Source organism: Numenius arquata, chromosome Z (genome assembly GCF_964106895.1).
Source record: "Numenius arquata chromosome Z, bNumArq3.hap1.1, whole genome shotgun sequence".
In the NCBI taxonomy this organism is placed as follows: domain Eukaryota; kingdom Metazoa; phylum Chordata; class Aves; order Charadriiformes; family Scolopacidae; genus Numenius; species Numenius arquata.
Genome location: NC_133616.1, coordinates 71,830,844 through 71,852,363, shown reverse-complemented (window position 1 = coordinate 71,852,363; position 21,520 = coordinate 71,830,844). Strand labels below are relative to the sequence as shown.

At 39.2% G+C, this 21,520-nt stretch overlaps 1 pseudogene; it reads left to right on the top strand.

Annotated features, from left to right (window-relative positions):
* Positions 1 to 4,208: 4,208 nt before the first annotated feature.
* On the top strand, positions 4,209 to 21,118 carry LOC141477637 (arylsulfatase K-like; annotated as a pseudogene).
* Positions 21,119 to 21,520: the final 402 nt, after the last annotated feature.

Genomic DNA, 21,520 nt, shown 5'->3' with positions numbered 1-21,520 from the left:
GCTGTGGGAAATAGGAAAATAAGCAATAGAGATGGTTGCAGAGGATTGCATGTGTGAGAGGCACAGCTGAGTAGCATTAGCAAAAGAATATAAAGTAGAAAGCAGAAGGCTGTTATTTAGTTTTCCCATATAAATGATGTCTTGTAATCTTTTATTCTGTGGGCAGCCATACATGACAGTGTTTTATTAATAATTTATTTTGCAGCTAAACATTGTAAAGGACTGCAGATCTCATCAGATAAAACAGCTGTATAATACTTCTCTCAGACTGTTCTTTAACATGCCTGTCCTAGCTGATGTCATCTTCAAAACACAAGGTAGGGTACCTTTCATCACATTGATGTGTGCACCAGTGAACCTCCAGTCTTCATGCTCTCTGCAGGAGAGGGGGAAATGGAGGTGACCATATTTTCTGTTGCATCAGAAGTAAGACATTGTATACACTTAGCTGTCAATTGTGGAAAGCAGGTTTTTTGCTTAGAGCTAATACTTGTCCCTATGCATGCTTTACAGCACTGTCCACTCTCAAGGTGGTTTACCAGGGCTGATGATTCTGCCCACTGCAGCAGACTTTGTGCCTCTCTGATTCTCACGCACCCCTCGGAGGCTTGGCAAAACAAGGGATGTGCTGCAGAAAAGGCTCCTGCAATGGCACAGCACCAAGGCTAAACCAGGGGTTGCATCACAGAGGATGGTGATTTTATTTTAAAACATATTTATCTTGCTCACATTCCCACCTGTACAAGCACCAGCACGTGTCTGAGGGCTCTGCCCAGCCTCAGAGAAGCATGGACTCCAGTGGCCACATCTACATTTGCCCTAAATGAAAAGACCAAAGATGCTGGTTATTGACTCCTTACACCTTCCCTCTGTCCATCTCAGGCTCATGCTAGCTGTGGATGTGCCTTTCTCTACCCTCCAGAAGCTGACAGGCACTTCTGTCAGAATCCCAGACTGACAGGAGTTGGAAGGGACCTCTGGAGATCATCCACTCCAACCCCCTGCCAAAGGAGGGTCACCCAGAGCAGGCTGGACAGGAACGCATCCAGGTGCGTTTTGAATATCTCCAGAGAAGGAGACTCCACAACCTCTCTGGGCAGCCTGTTCCAGTGCTCTGTCACCCTCAAAGGAAAGAAGTTTTTCCTCATGTTGAGGTGGAATTTCTTGTGTTCCAGTTTGTGCCCATTGCCCCTTGTCTTCTCCCTAGGCACCCCTGAAAAGTGTCTACAGACTGAAAAGCAGCTCTGCAGAGAGGGACCTGGGAGTCCTGGTGGACAACAAATTGCCCACAAGGCAGCAATGTGCCTTTGTGGACAAGAAGGCCAATGGTCTCCTGGGGTGCATTAAAAAGTGTAGGTGTACACTAAGTGTAGGTGTACCCCTACAGTTGCTCTTTCAACTAGTGGGCAATTACCTTGATTACAGGACAGGAGAGGACAGCATCCTTGCGTTTGTGAGTTTTCATCTGTCCTCTGCCAAATAATGCCATGCTGCTGGACAGTGGCTAGTCTCCTGCAAACCTAATAAAAGAAGAGTTTAAAAAAGGCACTAAAAAAAAGTTGCTTAGGGCTGCAAAGGCACTGTAGCTGGCAGATGTTGTATTCCAGCTTTCTGGAGCACTGCTGTCAACCAGATTGGTGATCAGAAATCTCCACCCTTCCTCTTGAATGAGGTTCATCTTGGCAAGAACAGATAAATCAGATAACAAAATAAACTTTGGTGACAAAGAACACAGGATCGGTAAAATTCATGATCATTTTGTTTGCTACAACTAGCGTTGACATTGTCCTAAGAAGCAAGGGCTTAACATTTACAGGAGAAAAGAAAATTTGAACCAAAAATCACTACTATCTAGGATAAGCATCAGCTATGAAGAAATGGAAAAACAGCACAAAACTACCTCTTCCACCCTGGAGAAATGCAGGGGCCAGTTCATTGTTTTGAAGAACACCTACCTTCCAGATTCTGTCAAAGCTTATAAGTGATGCTTCTTGTAACACGCAGAAGTGAAACAATGCATCACTATGCATTTGTTTGCTACAGTGCAAACTTGGACCCCAGCAGAACTTAGGAGGCAGTTAATGAAGGAGTTCCAGGATGATCGCTTGGATTTAGGTGCCTTATTCCACGTTAGGCCCATCTCAGGCTGCTGCACCCTCATTGTTTTTGTCAGAAGGTAAAATCACCCACCTTTTCCTGAGAAGTTTAATACCATTGAACGTTAATGAGACAAACAGTCACAAGATATGCATAGCTTTCTGGCTTCATTTGAAGTCTGGCTGCACTGTGCATATATGTCTATATCTAGATGAGTAGGAGTAAGAACCATTACCGACTGCTCAATCTTATCCTGGTTCTGTGTGCTGTCTTCCAGTAACTGGATCATCTTCTTCCAATGCTGATGAAGCTCTGCCTTTTCTGCACCTTCCTCCTATTTCACTTGTATTAGTTTCTGCCATGTTTCAGCCACCTGTCAGAAAAATATTGATTGTTGGTATCTGAGAGACAGACCTAATACACAAGCCTATGCTCTACATGTCTCCAAATAACACAACTGTATGTTGTAACTACATACTGTTATAGGTTGTTATGCACACATCACCCGGCACACAGCTGTTTTAAATGGATACTACTGTTTTTAAGTAGGAAAGAACAAATTTCAGTAACAATCCACTTGATGTCAGAAGATGGAAAAATATGTTACTAGATAAAACATTTTCTCTCCTATGAGAAAAGCACTGCCAAATGTTTCTACAAGCACAGAAATTCCTAAGCATGGATGAATTTACTGTATCTGTTTCAATTCATGTTCTCCTTTCCACATTTCACTGCTATCTTATCTACACAAGAAATACAAACTTAAATACACTGAAACTAAAGTTCACCCTCTTGCATATATGCAGCCACCCATGGCTTTACTTTAGACAGACAAATAATACAAACCTTAGCTACTCCGAAGCTTCATTAGAACTAAGGGTCTCAAGAAAACATGATGCAAGTTTCAGCTCTGCTTTGTTCCCATACTTAACTCCATAGAGACACTTTTCAGAGAAAGAAAACGTGAATCTGGACATTCGTGTACCTGCCATGCCAGTAACTGGTTTGGTTCAAGTTCAATAGCCTTCTTATAAGCTCCTTTGGCCTGATCAGGCTGCTCCAACTCAGCAGCTGCCAGCTCGTGAATACCCAAGCATTGTAGTTATTTTTTTCTTGCTACAAAACTGCCTAGAAATACATAATTTTAAGTGAAACTGATTAATGAAATGCACCTTATAGATCCATATATTGAGTTTTATCATTACAGTTTAGTAAATTATTCTGTATGGTAATATCAGAAGTTAACTCATTTTTAGGAAAAGGCTAAGATTAGTAACTTCGGCTTTTCGTGCCAGAGAATGCTTCATATCTAAATTGCTCTGCCAGTAACCATATCTGCAGCTCAGCAAGTAAAGCACTCCTGTCAAGGTCTGGATTAGAAACTGATTTTATCTCTATCATTCTAGGCTTAATATTCTTATCACCATATATCACCTGCCAAAGCAGGGTCACCCAGAACGGGTTGGACAGGAATGTATCCAGGCAAGATTCTCAGTATCTCCAGAGAAGGAAACACCACAGCCTCTCTGGGCAGCCTGTTCCAGGGCTCCCTCACCCTCGAAGGAAAGAAGTTTCTCCTCATGTTGAGATGGAATTTCCCATGTTCCACTTTGTGCACGTTGCCCTTTGTCCTGTCACTGAGCACCACTGAGAAGAGTCTGGCCCCATCTTCTTGACACCCGCCCTTTAGGTATTGACAGCCATTGATGAGATCCCCTATCAGTCTTCTCCAGGCTAAACACTCCCAGGTCTCTCAGCCTTCCCTCATCTGAGAGGACACATCAAAAGGGCATCCACGCTTGTGAAGTCTGACATAATCATGCACTGTTTTGATGTATATGGTAAATATTTTGCTGCAAATGAGCTTTGGAAACACCACTGCCAAAACTGTCTAAATGGGATGAGGCTGAGAAACACCACTGCTGCTGCCAGCACTGAAAGAGACTGAAAAAGTGACAAACACAAAAACCTTTTAGCAGCTGAAGAGCAAAAGATAAAAGAGTGGATGAAGGGTCTAGAGAGAAAACAGTAATGAAAGCACAAAGGAACAGGGCTGATTTCAAAGATTCCCTCAGAACCTAAAAAAATATAAAGAAACCTGTCAAACTTACATGGCTCAACAGCTCCTGGAGGTAAATCTGCTTCCGAAGAGGGAACAGGCTCCTCGATCACGATTAACATCCTCCTCTGGCTGTTCTCCCGTTGGTAGAAGACACGACAGGGCGAAACTGGCTGCCATGGCCCCGCGCCGCCTCACCTTCACCTCCACGCGCGCTGCTCTCGTCACGGCGGCGCTCCCCGGCCGGGCACCATTTTGCGGGGCGTCTTGTGGGAGACGTAGTTCTTGCCTCCCGCCACCCCGAAGGACACAGAGAGCTGTGGTCCGCGGGGCTGACGGCAGCGGCGGCTTTGGCTGTCAGGCCACCGCTTCCCTCTCTTCGGGAGAGGGGTTTGACAGCTGTGGAGCGATGTGGCATGGAGGCGGCCCAGGCCGGCTCTGCTGCTCACAGCCGCCGCGGCCTGGGCAGGTGAGAGGCCGCGGCCCATCCCCTCCAGATGTCAGCCCCGGCCCAGCATGGTGCCCGTGGCCTGTGACTCCCTGGTGAGGGTCCAGGCGAAGGAGGGTCAGAGAGCGGCGGGGGCTCCCTCGGCAGGGGCATGTTGCTGGTCCGGGCCTGATTGGGACCTCCGAGGATGTGGCAGCAAGGGCTTTGCCCAGGCTACAACCACAGGCTTTCGAAAATAGGGCTGCTTTTTATTCTCCATCACCTCCACGGGGTGCAGGGCTTTCTTGGGACCTTGAGGGCAGGCGTTTACTAGCTAACTCTTTTTATCTAAACCAAGCTCCTCATTCTTTCTATGAGTGTGCACCATGTTTTCATCAGGTGCATTACAGTAGTCAGAAACTTATGCATAGGTGGTTCCTGCGGCCAGCTGTGGTACCTACAGGTTGTCACTGCAACTAGAGCCAGTGGGGATGCATCAGCAGGACTGTGGGGCTGGGCAAGGATTCACAGAGCAGACCTGGTGTGCAAAATCAGTGCTTTTCCATTGGTTTGAAAAGGAAAGGGAAAGGCAGGTAACTGTTGTTCTTGCCATTGTAAATCCTAAGAGCATTAGGTCTCCACAACAGATGAAATGGAGAATTTCTGTAACAACAGATGAAATGACTGAGCTAAGCTGCTGGGTGTTATATATTGACTTAAACTTTTATTAGGTATAACAAACATGACAATAAACTTGTCAGGTGAGTATTCACAGCTAAAAAGATAGAAGAACCAGTAGGTATGTTTTTATAAATTTCTAGTGGCTTTATTTCAGTGGTCTATTGATACACTTGTTATAACCCCTAGACAGGTAAAAAAGTTTTTTGTTTTTTCATACACAAATACTAATTCTCTTGCTTACAGCTAAACCAGCGCATTTTTTCACCCTTTTCTCTCTATGCTTCTATCTGCCCACCTAACATTCTGGAAATTATTTTATCAAGGTTTTACTTTGAGGAAAGGAAAAGCCTTGGTTTCTCTGCCTCATCTGAGCTCTCCTTCCTGTTAAATCAAACATAAGCTCCATGGTATTACTTCCAAGGACTTTCACATCTCATCACTTCTCATTCACTGTTGAGAAATCAACACTTGTCTCCCAGTTGTCTCAGAATGCCGTCCTTGATGGCACAGGTAAAAGCACTTGACTTCTTGCTTGCTGCCTGTCATTCTTGGGATGAATTCTTCCTAAGTATTTGGTAAACATGTATTATCCTTCTTCAAGACCCTTCTTAAAACATGTGTTTGCTGTAATTTAAAATATAAAGTAATAGCTCTTTAATGCTACCTATGAAAGACTCACGCCTGTTCTGTCAAGTGTGATGAAAATTTTCTTCTCAGTGATGCTGGACTGTGTTCAGCCTCCAGAGCAGCAGCCTCTTGCTTGAACAGCTAGCTTTCTGCTCTTGTGTCACATTGAGCACTGTGCTTCTCACAGGACTTGCTGGTGGAATGTGCTAGTAGGCAATTCAGCTCCTAAATTGCTAGTGAAGGTTAGCTGAGCGATGACAGATTTTCACTGCAGTGCAGCTCAGGTTCCTGGATGAAATGTGCTTCCTTGTGTTACTCAGAATAATTTGTGTTGCCTCCAGTACTTCAAAACCCGCAAGTCCTATGCAGTTCTTGGAGAGTGGATTTCCAGAAACAGGTGTAGAGCTTTCACCTTCTCAGCCTGTTAAGGAAGCTTACTTCTTTCACTGAGTAGACACGTCGCCTGTCTGTCCACTATCAAAAGAATGAACTGTTGTCTCCAGCTGTTCAAACAAACCGTATCTTTGTTGGAGAAACTTGTGAATATGTTGTTGACAGGGTAGCAAATCAGTCTTGTACTTTCTAAGAGCACTTTCAGCCTGAAGTTCCTTTCAAGTTCATATTGCAGATTACAGCTTTGTTTCCAGTTTCTCCTACTGAATACTTGTTCTAGTTGCCATTTGTAGTAATGTACAAAATTAGGTGATCAGTCTTTTACCATATGCTGATCTCCAGTGGCCTGGTATACTGTGTGAATGCAACATGGTGCTGGGATGCCACAGCTCGCTCTCCTGGTGCCAAATGATTCTCCCTACAACACCGTGTTATCCAATAGCATTTTCTGCCAGAAAACAAGTAGTTGGAATTGTTTTCTTCTGCATGCAGTCCCTGCATTGAATTCTAAAGAGTGAAGAAAATGATGTTAGTCTCTGACTATGAACTTAGTATATGAGCAGTGACTGGGTGTCTAGTGAGGTAATGAAGTGCTCATGCTGGTTGAAATAATTTTAAACAATGCCAGAATAATTCTAATCTTAAAATATTTCAGTAAATTTCCTACTGTGAAGCACATCTATGCTGCATGTAACTCTGCTTTCTGTCTTCTTTCTGAAACATTGCAAACTCTGATTATTTGCAGTATTCTTTCTAAATTTTCACTTGGATGATGAGTGCCTTACCACTGGGAATCATGGGCAATGGAAGCAGAAGTAACACAGACTGTAAATTCTTCAGGTTTGCTCTCACTTACCTTTGGTTTGGTTTTGTTTTGTTCTCTCACAAATTATTCCAGAAAATTAAACTAGTAAAACTAAAGTGAAAATTCAGAAACACATCTGCTAATGTGCAGAAGCAGCATAGTATGAAATTGATAGGAAGTATTACATTGTCTGATCTGTATTCTTAAATGCTGAAGACAGAAAGAAACTATTGTGCTCTCCATGTAATCTAGCCTGATGTCTCATACAGGAGAATATTATGTTAAATGCAATGTTTGTTTCAAACAGTTATTTTCAAAGCAAATACAATCTTTCAAAGAAATGCATTTCTTAACTAAAAACTGTAGAGGCTAGCAGCTTATAGCATTTTCTGTTATCCTTTGGAGTTTTCACTGTGACTCCAATGCCTGAGAAGTGTTTGTACCTGTTTCAAATGTACCATTATTTAAAGTTGAAATTTCACAGAAGGTAAGGCCTTGGTCCTGCATCCCTTGAGACTGTACATGTTCTTTTCATTTTGAAGTAGATTATCAAATGTCTTAATCTGAAACAATCATGACGTTTTTATTATACCTATTCAGTAGTAAGAGAAAGCAACTCCCATGATTCACTGTTGGACATGTCTGCTCACTTTTGGTTATGAGTCCACAGGAGCAAAGTGGTCATGGGATACTTTATGTTGAAGAGGTAATATCTCACTAAATAATTGTTTTCAAGACTTCTCACCTAGCAAACACGTACCAGTAAAAGCCACGGTGAAGTTTTGTACTTAATGCCATGTAATGATGACTGTTAGCTTCAACAGATACTAAGAACCCATTGTGCCCATCAACATCATCATGACCACTGCTCAGTCATTACAAGTGTAGCTCTGAATCAGCAGGACATCTCTTGGTTAGCCAGTAGCCTGGAGACCTGCAAGGAGCTGAGGGTAGATGTATTGTGGAGGTGTCAGGGATGATAGTAGAAGAGATGGTGGGAAGGAGGACTTTGGAGTGAGGAAAGTAGGAGTATTGCCATGGTGTGGGGTTGGGGTTGACACTCTGTTCTATACAACAGTTTACCTTCATTTTAGGATGCCCTTTAACTCTAAATTAGCATTGGGAAGAGTGAACAATTCTCCACAAGCTGCAAAGAAACACCAGCATTAACTAATAAAAACTTTCCTTATACTTCCTTTGCAACTCTTCCCTTGGTTTCATTTCTTCTTAGCCTCTTCTTTAATAATTTAGCTTTGTTTCATAGAATCATAAAATGGTTTGGGTTGGAAGGTACCTGAAAGATCATCGAGTTTCAACCCCCCTGCCATGGACAGGGAGACCTCCCACTAGAGCAGGTTGCTCAAAGCCCCATCCAGCCTGGCCAGGGACGGGGCATCCACAGCTTCCCTGGGCAACCTGTTCCAATGTCTCACCACCCTCACAGTAAAGAATTTCTTTCTACAGCTGTTAGTCAAGTAGGTTACCTAAAAAAGATAAAACTGAGGGCATATAGTATTTATAAAAATAATATGCTCTGATTCCCTCCGCAAACATATATTAACTTTAAATTCACATTAAAATCTAACTGAAGTAAGGGGAGATAATGCTCTGGAGCACATGTAAATACATGACTCTTTCCTCAGGATCTGTACTACCATGGCATTTTCTTTCTGCAATCAATAAGAAAATTTCAGAAAACTTTCAGAATATTTACAGAAAACCTTGATTTAATAGCTGGACTGTGCCTGGAAAGATGGCACCTGTGATTCTGGAGATTATTTTAGTAAATGTTGTTGTGATGATGAAAATAAGATTTGGAAGAGTAATGCTTTGTATTCCCTGTTCTATTGAATCATGATGTGGACTTTTTACTTCTAAAATAATAAGATTGATCCATTCTTAAGTATATTCATCTTAGATTTAGATAGGAAGTACCACTTGCTATCAAAAACCATATCTGTTCTTTTTTTTCTGTTATTTTTTCCCCCAGCTATGTGGAGTGGTCTTTTCACTCATTTAACAGAATCTTGGAATAACTTCAAAGACCTAAACCCAGATTATGTAACATGGATGCATCTCATGGGGAAGCATGGCTACCGCACACAGAAGTTTGGGAAATTGGACTATACTTCTGCACATCATTCAGTAAGGTAATCAGATAGGTTCTCCTGCTATGAAATGAACAAGAGTGAATAAATCATTTAATGGTCTGGCAAGTGGGTTCTGCCTCTGATTGAGGCAGTAGTAGTTTTAATTCAAAAGAACTTGTGTTAAGAACCTATCAAGTCTGTCCTGCAACTTTACGCAGAAGCAGGTATATCCCACGCAGATGCACTTTGGTTTTTACCTGTACTTGGAAGGAGGATATCAAGACTGTGGCTTTGCCCCACACAAATGAAGATTTTTCTTCATCACTGGTATGGTTCCCTAAGTGAAACTCGTAAACTCTTCTTGCCTTCAGACTTCCTTCCTACTAGCAGTGTAGGAAAAGCAAAACAAAGAAATGGGTTTGATAATACTTGAATATTAAATCTAGCATCACAAAACACAAGGTGGCCTTTTTTGCCTTTTTGAAGGACATATGTTTTCACTGACTTGTGCTGTACTTCCTATGCAGTAAAGCTTTTTTCTTAAAAAAAAAAAAGTGACTATAGCGATTTATGAAAAATACTTAAACATTTAGAGACTAATGTTCAAAAAACAATGCACATGATGTGTCTGAATGGTGTCTTCCTTGTAGTTTTTATGAAAATGCACTGTCTCCCTGATGAATAATTATGTCCATTGTTGAAATGATAATGAAGAGTAGCTTTTTCTTAAAGAGGTTAGACTTAAAATTTCCTCACCTGTCACTAAAATTAATTGGAAGTTGAAAGGCCACATTAGTAGTCAATAGTATGTTGCACTCCTTTTTATCTACAAAATAATTTATAAAGAGTATCCACTTCAGAATCTGGCCAAAGTAATAATTTACTCTTCAGTTTAAGACTGTCAAAAACGAAAAGAAAGCTTTTTTCCATATACCAGTTCTACACTGGAAGTAAAAAATTATTCAAATACAGACACAGCAAAAACTTGATGTTTACTTACTTCACCAGACGGTGTACATATTTGTGCACTACTGATGCTTCTCTATAGTCTCTGTCCGCAGCTGTTCTTAGTAACTTAGCACCTAACTATGACAGATGGGTGTTCAACCTCTGGTCTTGTGCTTTGAATTTTTTTCTTCTGAATTCTGCATTATTATTAAAACTTTGTTTCATTTGTTTTTTCTTTTGTTGTTTGTTTTTTTTTCCAGTAATAAACAATTACTTGTACAGTGTACTAAAAAGTCATCTGCTGTAGTATTGCTCTGATTTCTTTTGCTTGCTTACATGAATGTTGGGAAAATTTCCTCTCTGTCAAGAAACAACTGATGTTGATGAATACATACAGATGTCCATATTATCATAGTGTAGAGATCGTTAGTTGTGAGTTGTGACTGCCTTAGGCATTCATGTTATTCAGAAGAGCTTAGTCTTAACAGCATACTGTAAAGTGCCAGTAACAGACTATTCTTTGAGAAAGCAAAGGGACAGATTTTGCTCTATGTAATGCAGCAAGAGAGAAATGATTCTGTAGGTACATCATTCTTAGGCATTTCTAGGATGGATTTTCAGTAAATTAAAATTACTCTGCAAAATTAAAATTTTCTGCAGTATTATAAGGATCCTTAGACTTTTCTTCTGAATCACTTCTGTGCAGAGAAAATTCTATGTTGTCTAAATAGTATATAGTATGCACTCATCCTGCTCTTCACTGACATAGACGAAATGTTTTATAACATTGAAATCTGTTTATCTCTAATCTAAAGTCACTCCAGATTTAAAGAAGAGCTGCTCTAAGTAATTCCAGAAGTTCCTGGTTGTTCATGTGATAACTGGAACACAAAGGTGGCACTGAAAAAAAGTTGGTTGTGTATATAAGCGTCTGGATTCCAGAAGTCTTGCTTTCATTTGCCTGAGCTGAGGACCATAGGTGAATTCTGGCTTCAGTACGAAGGCCATCACATGGGGAATGCCAAGCTGAACAACTGTCCTTAGTTCTCAGGTAAATTTTATTGCATAGGAATTAATGCAACAGAGATCATAATGTGAGATCATATAGAAGAGGAACATAATTTTTATGTTGTTTAACTTTCTAAGTTGATAAACCCTGCCAACTCACATTCTTATACCCACAAACATACTCACGAATACTACAGTTTGTGTTCAAGTCTGATCAGGATTGCTGGCAAGGGATGCCATTGATGAGGTCTTTCCTATTTTTCTGTTGATTGGCAATGATGAAATGGCATCTTACGTAAGTATTTTACACTCTTTAGGAGTGAAGAGTTGCTATGGTGTGATACTTTGCCTTGAAATCTTGCTTCAGTCTTCAGGAATGTTAGGCAAATAGCCTTTTTGGTTCCTTATTGTGGCTATCTTACTGTATTCTGGTTTTCTGTTGGAATAACTGGAAGAGGAATGGCACACAGAGTGCACAGTGACTTGGTTACCATCCTGCTATCAGGATGCTGCTGACAAGTCATCTCTACAGTGATCTTAACACTGACAAGTCCCTTCTTCAGTAGTGACCTCATTCATGCCATTGGCTGTCGATGCACACTATTGGTTTAACCTTGCTCTTGTCTTTCTTTTGTCTGTTACTCTCATGTTTGAATGGTTCTATTGATACAATTCTGAATATTTTTGTTCCAAGTCTTCACAGGTGATAAATAAATTAAGACAATTCAGGGGTTTGCAAAACTGTAGCAATAATGTTACGATATGTACTCTGATTTTTCTCATTCTGCCATGTATAGATTCATCTACTTTAGTGATAGGGTTCGAGTCTCACAAACACAAATAACGATGTAAACGTATAATCACATGATGTTTGCATAGCTCTTGGTCCCATGAGGTTGAATTCTTAGGCACTTCAAATATAACAGAAAAATACTAAAGTCTATGGTATTGCAGTTTTTAATTATCTTTTGTCCTAGATCTTTAGCCTGCATTTTAATGAGGTGCAAATTTTTGATATATTTTTTCTAACTTTCCCTATCACTAGCAAAGGAGATATGATCTCCCTTCATTCCCATTTCACGTGTTGAAAATTGGAATTCATTTCTGAAGCTTTAGAATAATTATCTGTCAAGTACTTGCTCTTTCCTTTTAAATTCAAGGATTGAATTTAGTATTGCCCCGTTTTTCACCTCTCCACCTGGCCTTTTGAAGATTGTTATTTTGGCATATCTTTTTTCCTCTTCTGCCTGAGGATTAGTTTTCCTCTTGGATGTGTCAGAACATCTCCTGTGTTGGTCCAGAATGTGGAAAGAGTCTGAAGTGGAGTCTTTTGGGAAGGTTTTCTGAGTTTTGGGGTTTTGGTTTTTGACTTGATTCTAACCTCAGTCTGATTGGAGAGTCAGACTGGCCTATAGCCTACATCATATTTTTTTCTGTATAAGTCAGTATTACGACATTAAATGCAATTTGACTCACACACCCACCCTTTTACCATTGTTTCTTTTTAATGTTTATGAAATGTGATTTCTCTATCGGTCATCTAGCTACCTTAATTTGTTCTAAATTAAACAAGGAGTTAAAATAAAAAAATTGTTGGAACAGATAATTCTGAATAGTTTTTCTGGGGGTTAAAAGTGTACTGGTAAAATTCCTATGGGGGACAAAACTGGTTAGATACTCTTTAAACAATAATAATGCTAGGTTTTAATAAAAGTATGTGATCAAACCTTAAGCAGTTTCATATTTTCTTTTATCATTTCTTTGGTTTTATTGAAATTGCTGGGAACAAAATGTAGTCAAGGTCTTTTACAGGCTGTTTTCTCCCAACCCTTGTTTGTGGCAGTTGTGGTGTCATTCACTCTGGCAAGGAAACAAGAACTTCTGCAGCCCAGGTTTCTCAGTGTTTTAGAGAGGCAACAATTGTCATGAGATTAGAAAATCCATTCCAAAAATATTTTATTGTTACAGTGGTGTCTTTTTTTTTTCCCACTTCTTGCTTTGTTACTACATCCTTGTCCTCCATTATTCTCTTTTCTTGGTAGGATTTATCAACCGTATCAAAAGCAATTGTATAAGATAAATTGCTCCTGCAGATTTTTGTCATAATTGATAGTGTTTAAAATTTTTCTAATAATACACTCCAAAACCAGAACTTTGGTCCTAAAGGTAGCCTCTCCAGGCAACTTATTTCCAACAGGACTTTTTCAAATAACAAAAACTAAGGCCCTCTTTACCAGGTAAATAGTATGTGAATCCATGCCAGAATGGAGAGTAGGTTCAACAAGATAGAGATGCTATTTCTAAATGTTATTTTGTAGATGTAAGAAGAACCATTCTGACATGAAGTTATAATGAATAAGAAAGAAGATTCAGAAGCAAAAAAAAAAAATGGCTACAGCTCTGAATATTAGATAGATGCACAATTGCTATTGATCAATTGAATAACAATTTTCCTTTATGTAGAAATTACAAATAGGTTGCAGCTACAAATACAGGGGAAGTTTTTCAGGAATTCTTCACTTGAAGGAAAAGTGAAGAAAATGTTTTTCACTGAGTATGTGTCTTATGTGTGAATTTTTAGTAACCGTGTAGAAGTCTGGACAAGGGATTTTGACTTCCTGCTCCGGCAAGAAGGGAGACACGTGTTAAATCTTATTGGTGATAAGATACACGTGAGAGTGATGAAAGCAGCTTGGCAGAATACTGATAAAGCAGTAAATTGGGTAAAGGAAGAGTCCATTAACCTCACTCAACTGTTTGTTATTCACTTGGGACTAAATTTACCACAGCCATATCTATCCCCCTATGTGGGAGAAAATTTTGGATCTCCCTATTGGTTTGAAAAGGTATGTGAAGGTGAAACTTAAACATAAATTTATTTATATTTATAAATTTATTATGAATAGTACTTTATTCCTCATGATTTTTCAAGTCAGACCCAGTTTTGATATTTCAATACACAGTCAGAAAGTACTGGGATGAGATGTTAGATTTCTGATTTAAGGCTAAGCAAACAGAAATGAAGAATTTTTCTCTGTTGTAGGAAATGGTTTGTTAGCAGTAGTCACTGAATCGATAAAGAAATTGGAGTTCAATGGCTAGAAACATATTAAATGGAGAATGAAATCATTGCTATACTTAGCTGTAATTGTTTTCTCAGTAATGTTCCGAAGTTTGCTGTTCATAACATTCTGTGTTGTGATTGCTATAAATGATGCTATATGTAATCATTCTGTTTGCGTTTTGTAATGAGAGATTGACTTTTCCTACAATACGAACCTGAAGCAGTAAGACACAGCAGAAGTTGCTCTTTTCTGTTAACTTCTTTCCATTCTACTGTAGCTTTCCAACGTTTTTAGAATGCAGTCAAGCCCCATTGTGTTCATATGTGGAAAGCTAGCAGGTAGCACTCTATCCCAAAGAAGCAGGAAAGATTTTAGCTCTCTCTTGTGTGGTCTTCAGGTGTCATTATCTGTCATAAAAATATTAATGGATTACAACAGCATAAAGGCACTAAGATTCTCTGCAGCTGAAGAACCGAGAAATAGGTTCAAAAATACTTTATGCTTACTTTTAAAAAAGACATACAGGATTTATATAACTCATTTGGCCTTTTCTACTGGGGAACTGCAAAATCTGTTTATCTAGGTGCAACAATAGGGACTTGGAACTTAACAGTCCCCTTAACAGGGACTTAGGAAAAAGGATATACAAATGAAGGTCAAGAGATGTGAATTTCTGTATAATATTCAGGGCTGGGGGTTCTTCTTGGAATGGTGAGAAGTTTGTGGGGAGAGAGAAGAGCACGGGGAAAAAAACTTCACTTGCAAAAATTAAGATCTAGTTGGGACAGTAAGGAAAACTTTCTAGGTGCTAGTTGCTAGGTTAGACATGTCTTGGGAAGTGGGGGTACCTTTTTTCAAGACACAGACAGAGTTAGAACATCTCTGACAAATTTTTGTCATTCTTAAACCAGGTACAGTACTTAAACTCCATAATTTGCTGAGGTCTTTTCTGCCACTACATGCACATACTCAGTTACATGAACTACATGTTACCATTTATTGACAATTGACTGATGCTTCTGAAACGTGTCTGTGTTTTGTCCATGGAAGAAGCCATCTTTGAAAATGACAGAGATCAATCTCATGAAGATGTTTAAGTGCATAGATGAAGAACTTGAGTTAAATTATACATTTAATGGGGAGCTCGTACAGAATGGAGTATCAACATGGTATGTTTATGAAACCCTGTCTTGCTAAGCAGGTGATCCCCTGTATTTTGCACAAGCTGGCACTTTCTCAAGGCATGTGACTTCTTTCCTAGCTATGAATTACAACAGACAGACAAGGGGGTTATGACTTTGTGAATCCTTAAAACCAAGTTGTAGTCCTGTAGAAAAGAGTTCTGTCTTCTGAGGAATCATGGATGGAGAGGGACAATTTTTGCTCCCGTTGTATCTTAAGCAACTAACATAACCATTTGAGGAGTCTAAAACATGACTTTTATGTAGCCAAGGACCTTCAGCCATAGGAAGATGACTGAAGTCATCTGTGATTTCTTCTTGTAGCCTATTTTCTGTAGGGCCTAAGGAAACTTAGGTTTTTGTATGTCTGTTTGACTTTTACAAAGCCGAGTTTTATCTCTATGTTATGGGCACTTTAATTCTTGCTGTCTTATCAACTGTTTGGGTGACTTAATATATCTTCTAGATTACTCAAGATGGACTGTTGACGGAGGTAGAGCTTTGTGGGTATTGAAACACATGGCCATAACAGCACTGGTGGTCAAATTGGATTCAGCAGGGATTGATAGTTAAATTGCTACACCAGCAAACAAGCATGTAATGCTCCTTGGGACAACTGTAGTTTGGTTGCTTTTGTGCTGCACGGAGCCCCTCAGACAGTGTGTGTCTCATTTATTTTGCCAGGAACCAGTGCTGCCCGTGTTTGGGGCCAGACCAGGGTGGATCTGTGGCTGCAGCCCTGGGAACATGCTGCTGCACAATCACAATTTAGGGCTCAGCTCTGTTAGAGAAGATTTTCAGAGGTAAATGAGAGCAACAGCTGTGGTTTTATTTCATAAACTTAAGTTTTCCATTCTAAGATTGTATCTTCTCTACTTTGTGGTAATTTGTGCTTTAAGTCTGCCATATAGAAGCCATTAACTTTGTTAAACGCAGCACTTAAGGGAATGCTTACAAGTATGACTGCCTAGGCTAAATGTATGTCAAACTTTGAGGCTCTAAAGCTGGTACTGCAGCACACAGTATCTGTGAGCATGCCAGTTTGAATATGCAAATCCAGCTTTATTTGTAATTGATTGCCTCCTACTTTTTCATTTCAAACTGATCTTACACTTATTTATAACTAAGTGGATTGACATCTGTGGAAACAAATAGAAAAGTATTACAAAAATTGACTTATTTTTATCAAGATGTCAATACTCGTCATCCACTGTCCTGGACACCTTCCCAGACTAAGTGTATTTCCATGTTTTTCTCACGTAGGCTCACATAGCACCCAATCATTTTGGTACATATTATTTATAGTAATCCTATAGTTAATGAGACACTATGCCAGTACTTACTCTAGAGTACAGTTGTAGAAAATTGTCCTGTGGTGGTGCCTCACTTTTTTTTTTTAAAGAATCAGCTGGTAGAGCACATATTTCTGGCTACTAGCCTTAGTTTCTAGCTGATTTTTATAGCTCTCTCTCAAAATGACTTGATACCTGTGGAAGCAGAGAGGAAGTAAGGAGAAAGTAGTAGCACCATGTAACAGAGGGGCAGTGGGTGTTTCCTGGACCACAAATTGAGAACTGAATTTATGCATAAAAGTTTTGAATTAAATCTGGTTTGTTTGTTTTTTGTTTTTTTTAAATACTTAATTCGGTTGTTAAGTAATGTTAATTTCGTCTTATTTTTAGGTAACTTATGAAGCTATTAAAATACCCAAGTGGTCTTCTCTTTCAGAGATGCATCCAGTAGACTATTACTCATCTTACAGCAAGAATTGCACAGGAGAGTTTACAAAGCAAGAAGCGAGAAATACTACAGCATTTTATTATGCGATGTGTGCAGAGACAGATGCCATGCTGGGTAGGTAATGTTTCATTATACAGTGAGTTTCTTGTTCTGACTTTTTTAAAAAATGCTGATAGGGCTGATCTTGTGGAAAAAAAAAAAAAAAAAAAAAAAAAAAAACGAAAAACCAACAGCAAAACATAATTCAGATTTGGGAGTAAAGCACGTGGATGTTGTATAATCAGTCTATATGATAAAAAACTGGATAGCTTTTAAGGCTATTGCAAGGTGAATTCAGAGCACTCTGAAAAGTAATCACGACCACGAGAGACCCTGTAAAAGCCCAGTAACTGCAGCAAAATGTTGCTTGACCCATGTGGAACTAAAGAGGTACTAAATACTCTTTGATTAAGTGCTAACTGAAATAATGGAAACAATTGTGAAGGGGACAGGCCAGCAAAGTAAAGCTGAAAGGAAAGATAAGTTTTAGGGCATAAGCAGTTTCCTTGGAGATTGATTTCAAAGCATGGTCTGGATGACAGCTATTACAACTATACTAAACACTAGGGTTACCTTTGAAGTCTCCCTTAGCAGCATATTATTGTAAATTAAGAAAAAGGAGGGGGAAAAAAAAAAAGCTAATTAGGCATTCGTCACTCAGAATTCTTCCTAGCTTGCAGTAAGATCTACATACATAAAAATTATAATGCAAGTTTGTCTTCATTTACAGTATTTTATTTCATGAAATCAAGAAATTTCATGAAAGAACAAGAATTTCCTTGCATTCTAATGTAAAATTCATTAATAAATAACTTTTAGCAAAGTTAGCATGATAAAGTAATTTAAAAGACACAGAATGACTGTTGCACATTTTATGAAAGAAAAGAGATCAACGGGAGCCCGATAATTTCAGGGAATGAAGGCATTGCAAAGTATCTGCATTGGGGTTTAATTTGGTAACATATTTTAAGTTTTTAACTAGTCTATTTAAGGAAGAGTCATTTTTGTGCTTTAACTTTAAAAATGTGCAAGTGCTTTGCTTCATTACCAACTTCATTGATTTTGGCCCTGTCTCTGTTGCAGAGATGTATGTGCAAGGGGATATCCTGTGCCTCCTGTGGGGCTATAGACACAGGAAGGAGAGACTTCCACTGATTATGTGTAAGTTGGACACTGTCAAGAGTCCTTCAACCTAAATATAGTGTCAGGGCTTCTGCTGCCCTGTTTTACTGCTGTTGAAATAACTATAATCAGTTACACTGGAAATTAAACAGAAGTGATCAAAGCAAAAATGCAGCTTGTCCTGTGGTGCATCCTTGCCTTTTGAAATGTTTATGGTTGTTGTTCAGTGCCCGCCACACTTCATTGCCAGACCCCTGCAACTCATTGACAGCTGTATGTTATTCTGGGCTGAACGCTTTGGGCTCTGCCTGCTGTGGCAGAGGGAGTTTCCAACCATCCATCTAGGATTCCGTGGGGTTTGCATGCTGCTTTGCGGGTACAGAAGTTGGAAGGAATATTTTGAAGGTATCCTTTTCAGTATCTTTTTCTTGCTGCAGGTGAGGTGATTTCAGCTCTGAAGGATACTGGAATTCTTAAAAGAACAATTGTTATATTCACTGCAGATCATGGAGAACTTGCTATGGAACACCAGCAGTTCCATAAAATGAGCAGGTATGGGGGAAGTTCCCATGTTCCTCTTTTAGTCATGGGACCAGCCATAAAAGAACTGCAGCAAGTACCAGATGTGATATCTCTCGTAGATATATATCCTACTATGCTTGGTGAGTTAAGTCATTTCAAATTAATTATTTTTTTCCCTGTTACTATTATTATTATTACGCATTTGTACTATAGTCCAAATTATGTCTCTACTTCATGAGACAATGTAGTAACACAACAGGAGATAACAATTCATCTGTGGAGCATACATACAGACTTAATACAAAATGCAAAAAATGGATGTAAAAGTTAAATACAGAAGCTGATGCTGTTCCTTATTACTGTTACTGTCTTCAACACAATTACAGTGAATTACTATCTATAGGATTATTTGGGGTTTATTACCTTTTTATATTTTTATAACAATCACATACATTTTAGATACAGCTTAGATGCAGTTAATGAAATTAATAGAATTGCAGGTTCAGGGTGATAGAAAAGGAAGGCCTATATCCCTTTTTCATTTCTTTAAATGATGTATGTATTTTTCAAGTTTTTAGCCCACACACTGGAAGCTACTGTGTTTACGTTACAGGTCTTCCTAGTGCTTAGTCAAATGCTGGCCTTTTCATTTACTCAAGGAAGAGCTACAGATTAATGGCAGGTATATATGCTGTAGAAACAGAGGAGAAAAAGGAAGATACATGCTGATGAAGGAAAGTTTCCTGATTGCTCGTGGGTAATCTGTATGCTCTGAGTATCAATACTCGGTGTAAAACTTGAGGATAGAATACTACCACAGTGCTCTGTGGAATGGAAAGTGCTGAATTTTGAATGACTATAAGCTATGTTCAGTAAAATGATTAAATATAGCAGTACTGTCATAACCCATTTTTAGGACACGCCAAAGTTTTGGTAACATCCCTAGGATTCTCAACTATGTTTTTCAGAATGACTCTGAGAGATCTTTGCAGCCTTTTAATATCGACCTGATCTTTGGGAGGTAGAGACACTTGTGATATGATACTGAGGAGCTTGTTCAACTTACAGCATCTTCCAGGGGCCATCAAATAGACTATAGGGTCATCCAGTGTTTTCCATATGTGCACTGTATTGATACCACCTCTGATACAATCTCTACCTCCAGCCCTACCAGAGAAACTCTGTTCCTCAGTGTCCCCACCAGTTATAGGTGATAACAGTAATGACCACCTGTGGTAAAGTGTTTTGTAATTCCCTGATGAAGAATGCTAGGTAGGAGCTTAGCACCTTTACTATGAAAGAAATTAACGGTTAGGCTATGTTGGATATGGAGCTGTAAGGGTCCTTTCGTGCTATGACAATCTCTTTCTCCTGCCTGGCGTAGTCAGAGCAGAAGGGAAGTGTATAAAACCATGATTAAAAAAAATTAAAAAGCACCACCCATCACTGGAGGCTATCGTGATCGGTTTTAGCAAACATCTGTTAATGGCTCACTTAGACGTAGCTGATACTGCTTTTGATTAACATGGTGGGCAGCTGACCTTGGAAAGTTCCTTAAGGTTTATTTTATTAGTGTATTTTAGGGTTCCTGTGTTCTACAAGGAGAATAATTAGGAATGTGTGTTTTATTATTGTAAAAAAACTTATGTTCAGACACCTGTAGCATCATCTTAGGCTTCTTTAATCACAGTAACTGCAGTAGCATTTTGACTTCATGTATCTTTGCTTAGATATAGCAATAATTCCTGTCCCACAGAACCTTAGTGGATACTCTCTGATGCCACTGCTTCGTGGAAGGGCTGAAAACAAAGTCTTACCCAGAGAGTCGCGGCCCTCATGGGTGTGAAGCAAGTTCCATGGATGCAACGTGAATTCTTCCACATACATGCTTCAAACTGGCAAATGGAAATATATCACATACTCAGATGGCCATTCAGTACTTCCACAACTGTTTGGTATGTTACAACTGTTTGTGTTCTAACTGACAAATAATTTACTTTAATACAAATTGGCTCTTAACTGACTTCTTGTTTGTTACAGACCTTTCTGACAATCCAGATGAGCTAACAAATGTCGTCATAAAATTCCCAGTAATTGTACATTCCTTGGACAAAATACTCTGCTCTATAGTAGATTACCCAAAGGTTTCTTCTTTGTCCAGGAGTATGACAAAGGACAGTTTACGAGTTGGAAACAAAGTTTTGATCAGAATTACTCAAATGTTATTGCCAACCTTAGGTGGCATCAGGACTGGCTAAAGGAACAAAAAAAATAGGAGAATGCAATTGACAAGTGGCTTAGCCTAAGTAAGTAAATTAAAACAACCTAGTTTTCATATGACTGGAGATATGAAAACATTCTGCCTGTGTAATATTATGCTATATTTCAAGTGTTAGAATTATTGTCTTATATAAGCTATTGAAAGCCAAAATGCTCAAACAATTACTGCTTTGTGTTAGAAAGCCAAAAGCGTTTTATATAACTAGCCAGCACAACAAATCTAGAGTTTTATATGTTACAATTCTGTAACACTTAAGTATACATAGGAAGCATAGTACATAAGTGCTAATTGCATGTATGGAATAGTTAGCATGCCGCAAAAATGCGGAGTATTAAGTATTAGAACTTAACAGGAATTTCCATTTCTAAGGACAGACTAAAGAAAAGGTTATAGAATTTAGTGCAGTGTAGTACAGCGGAATGTGCTGGAGCCCAC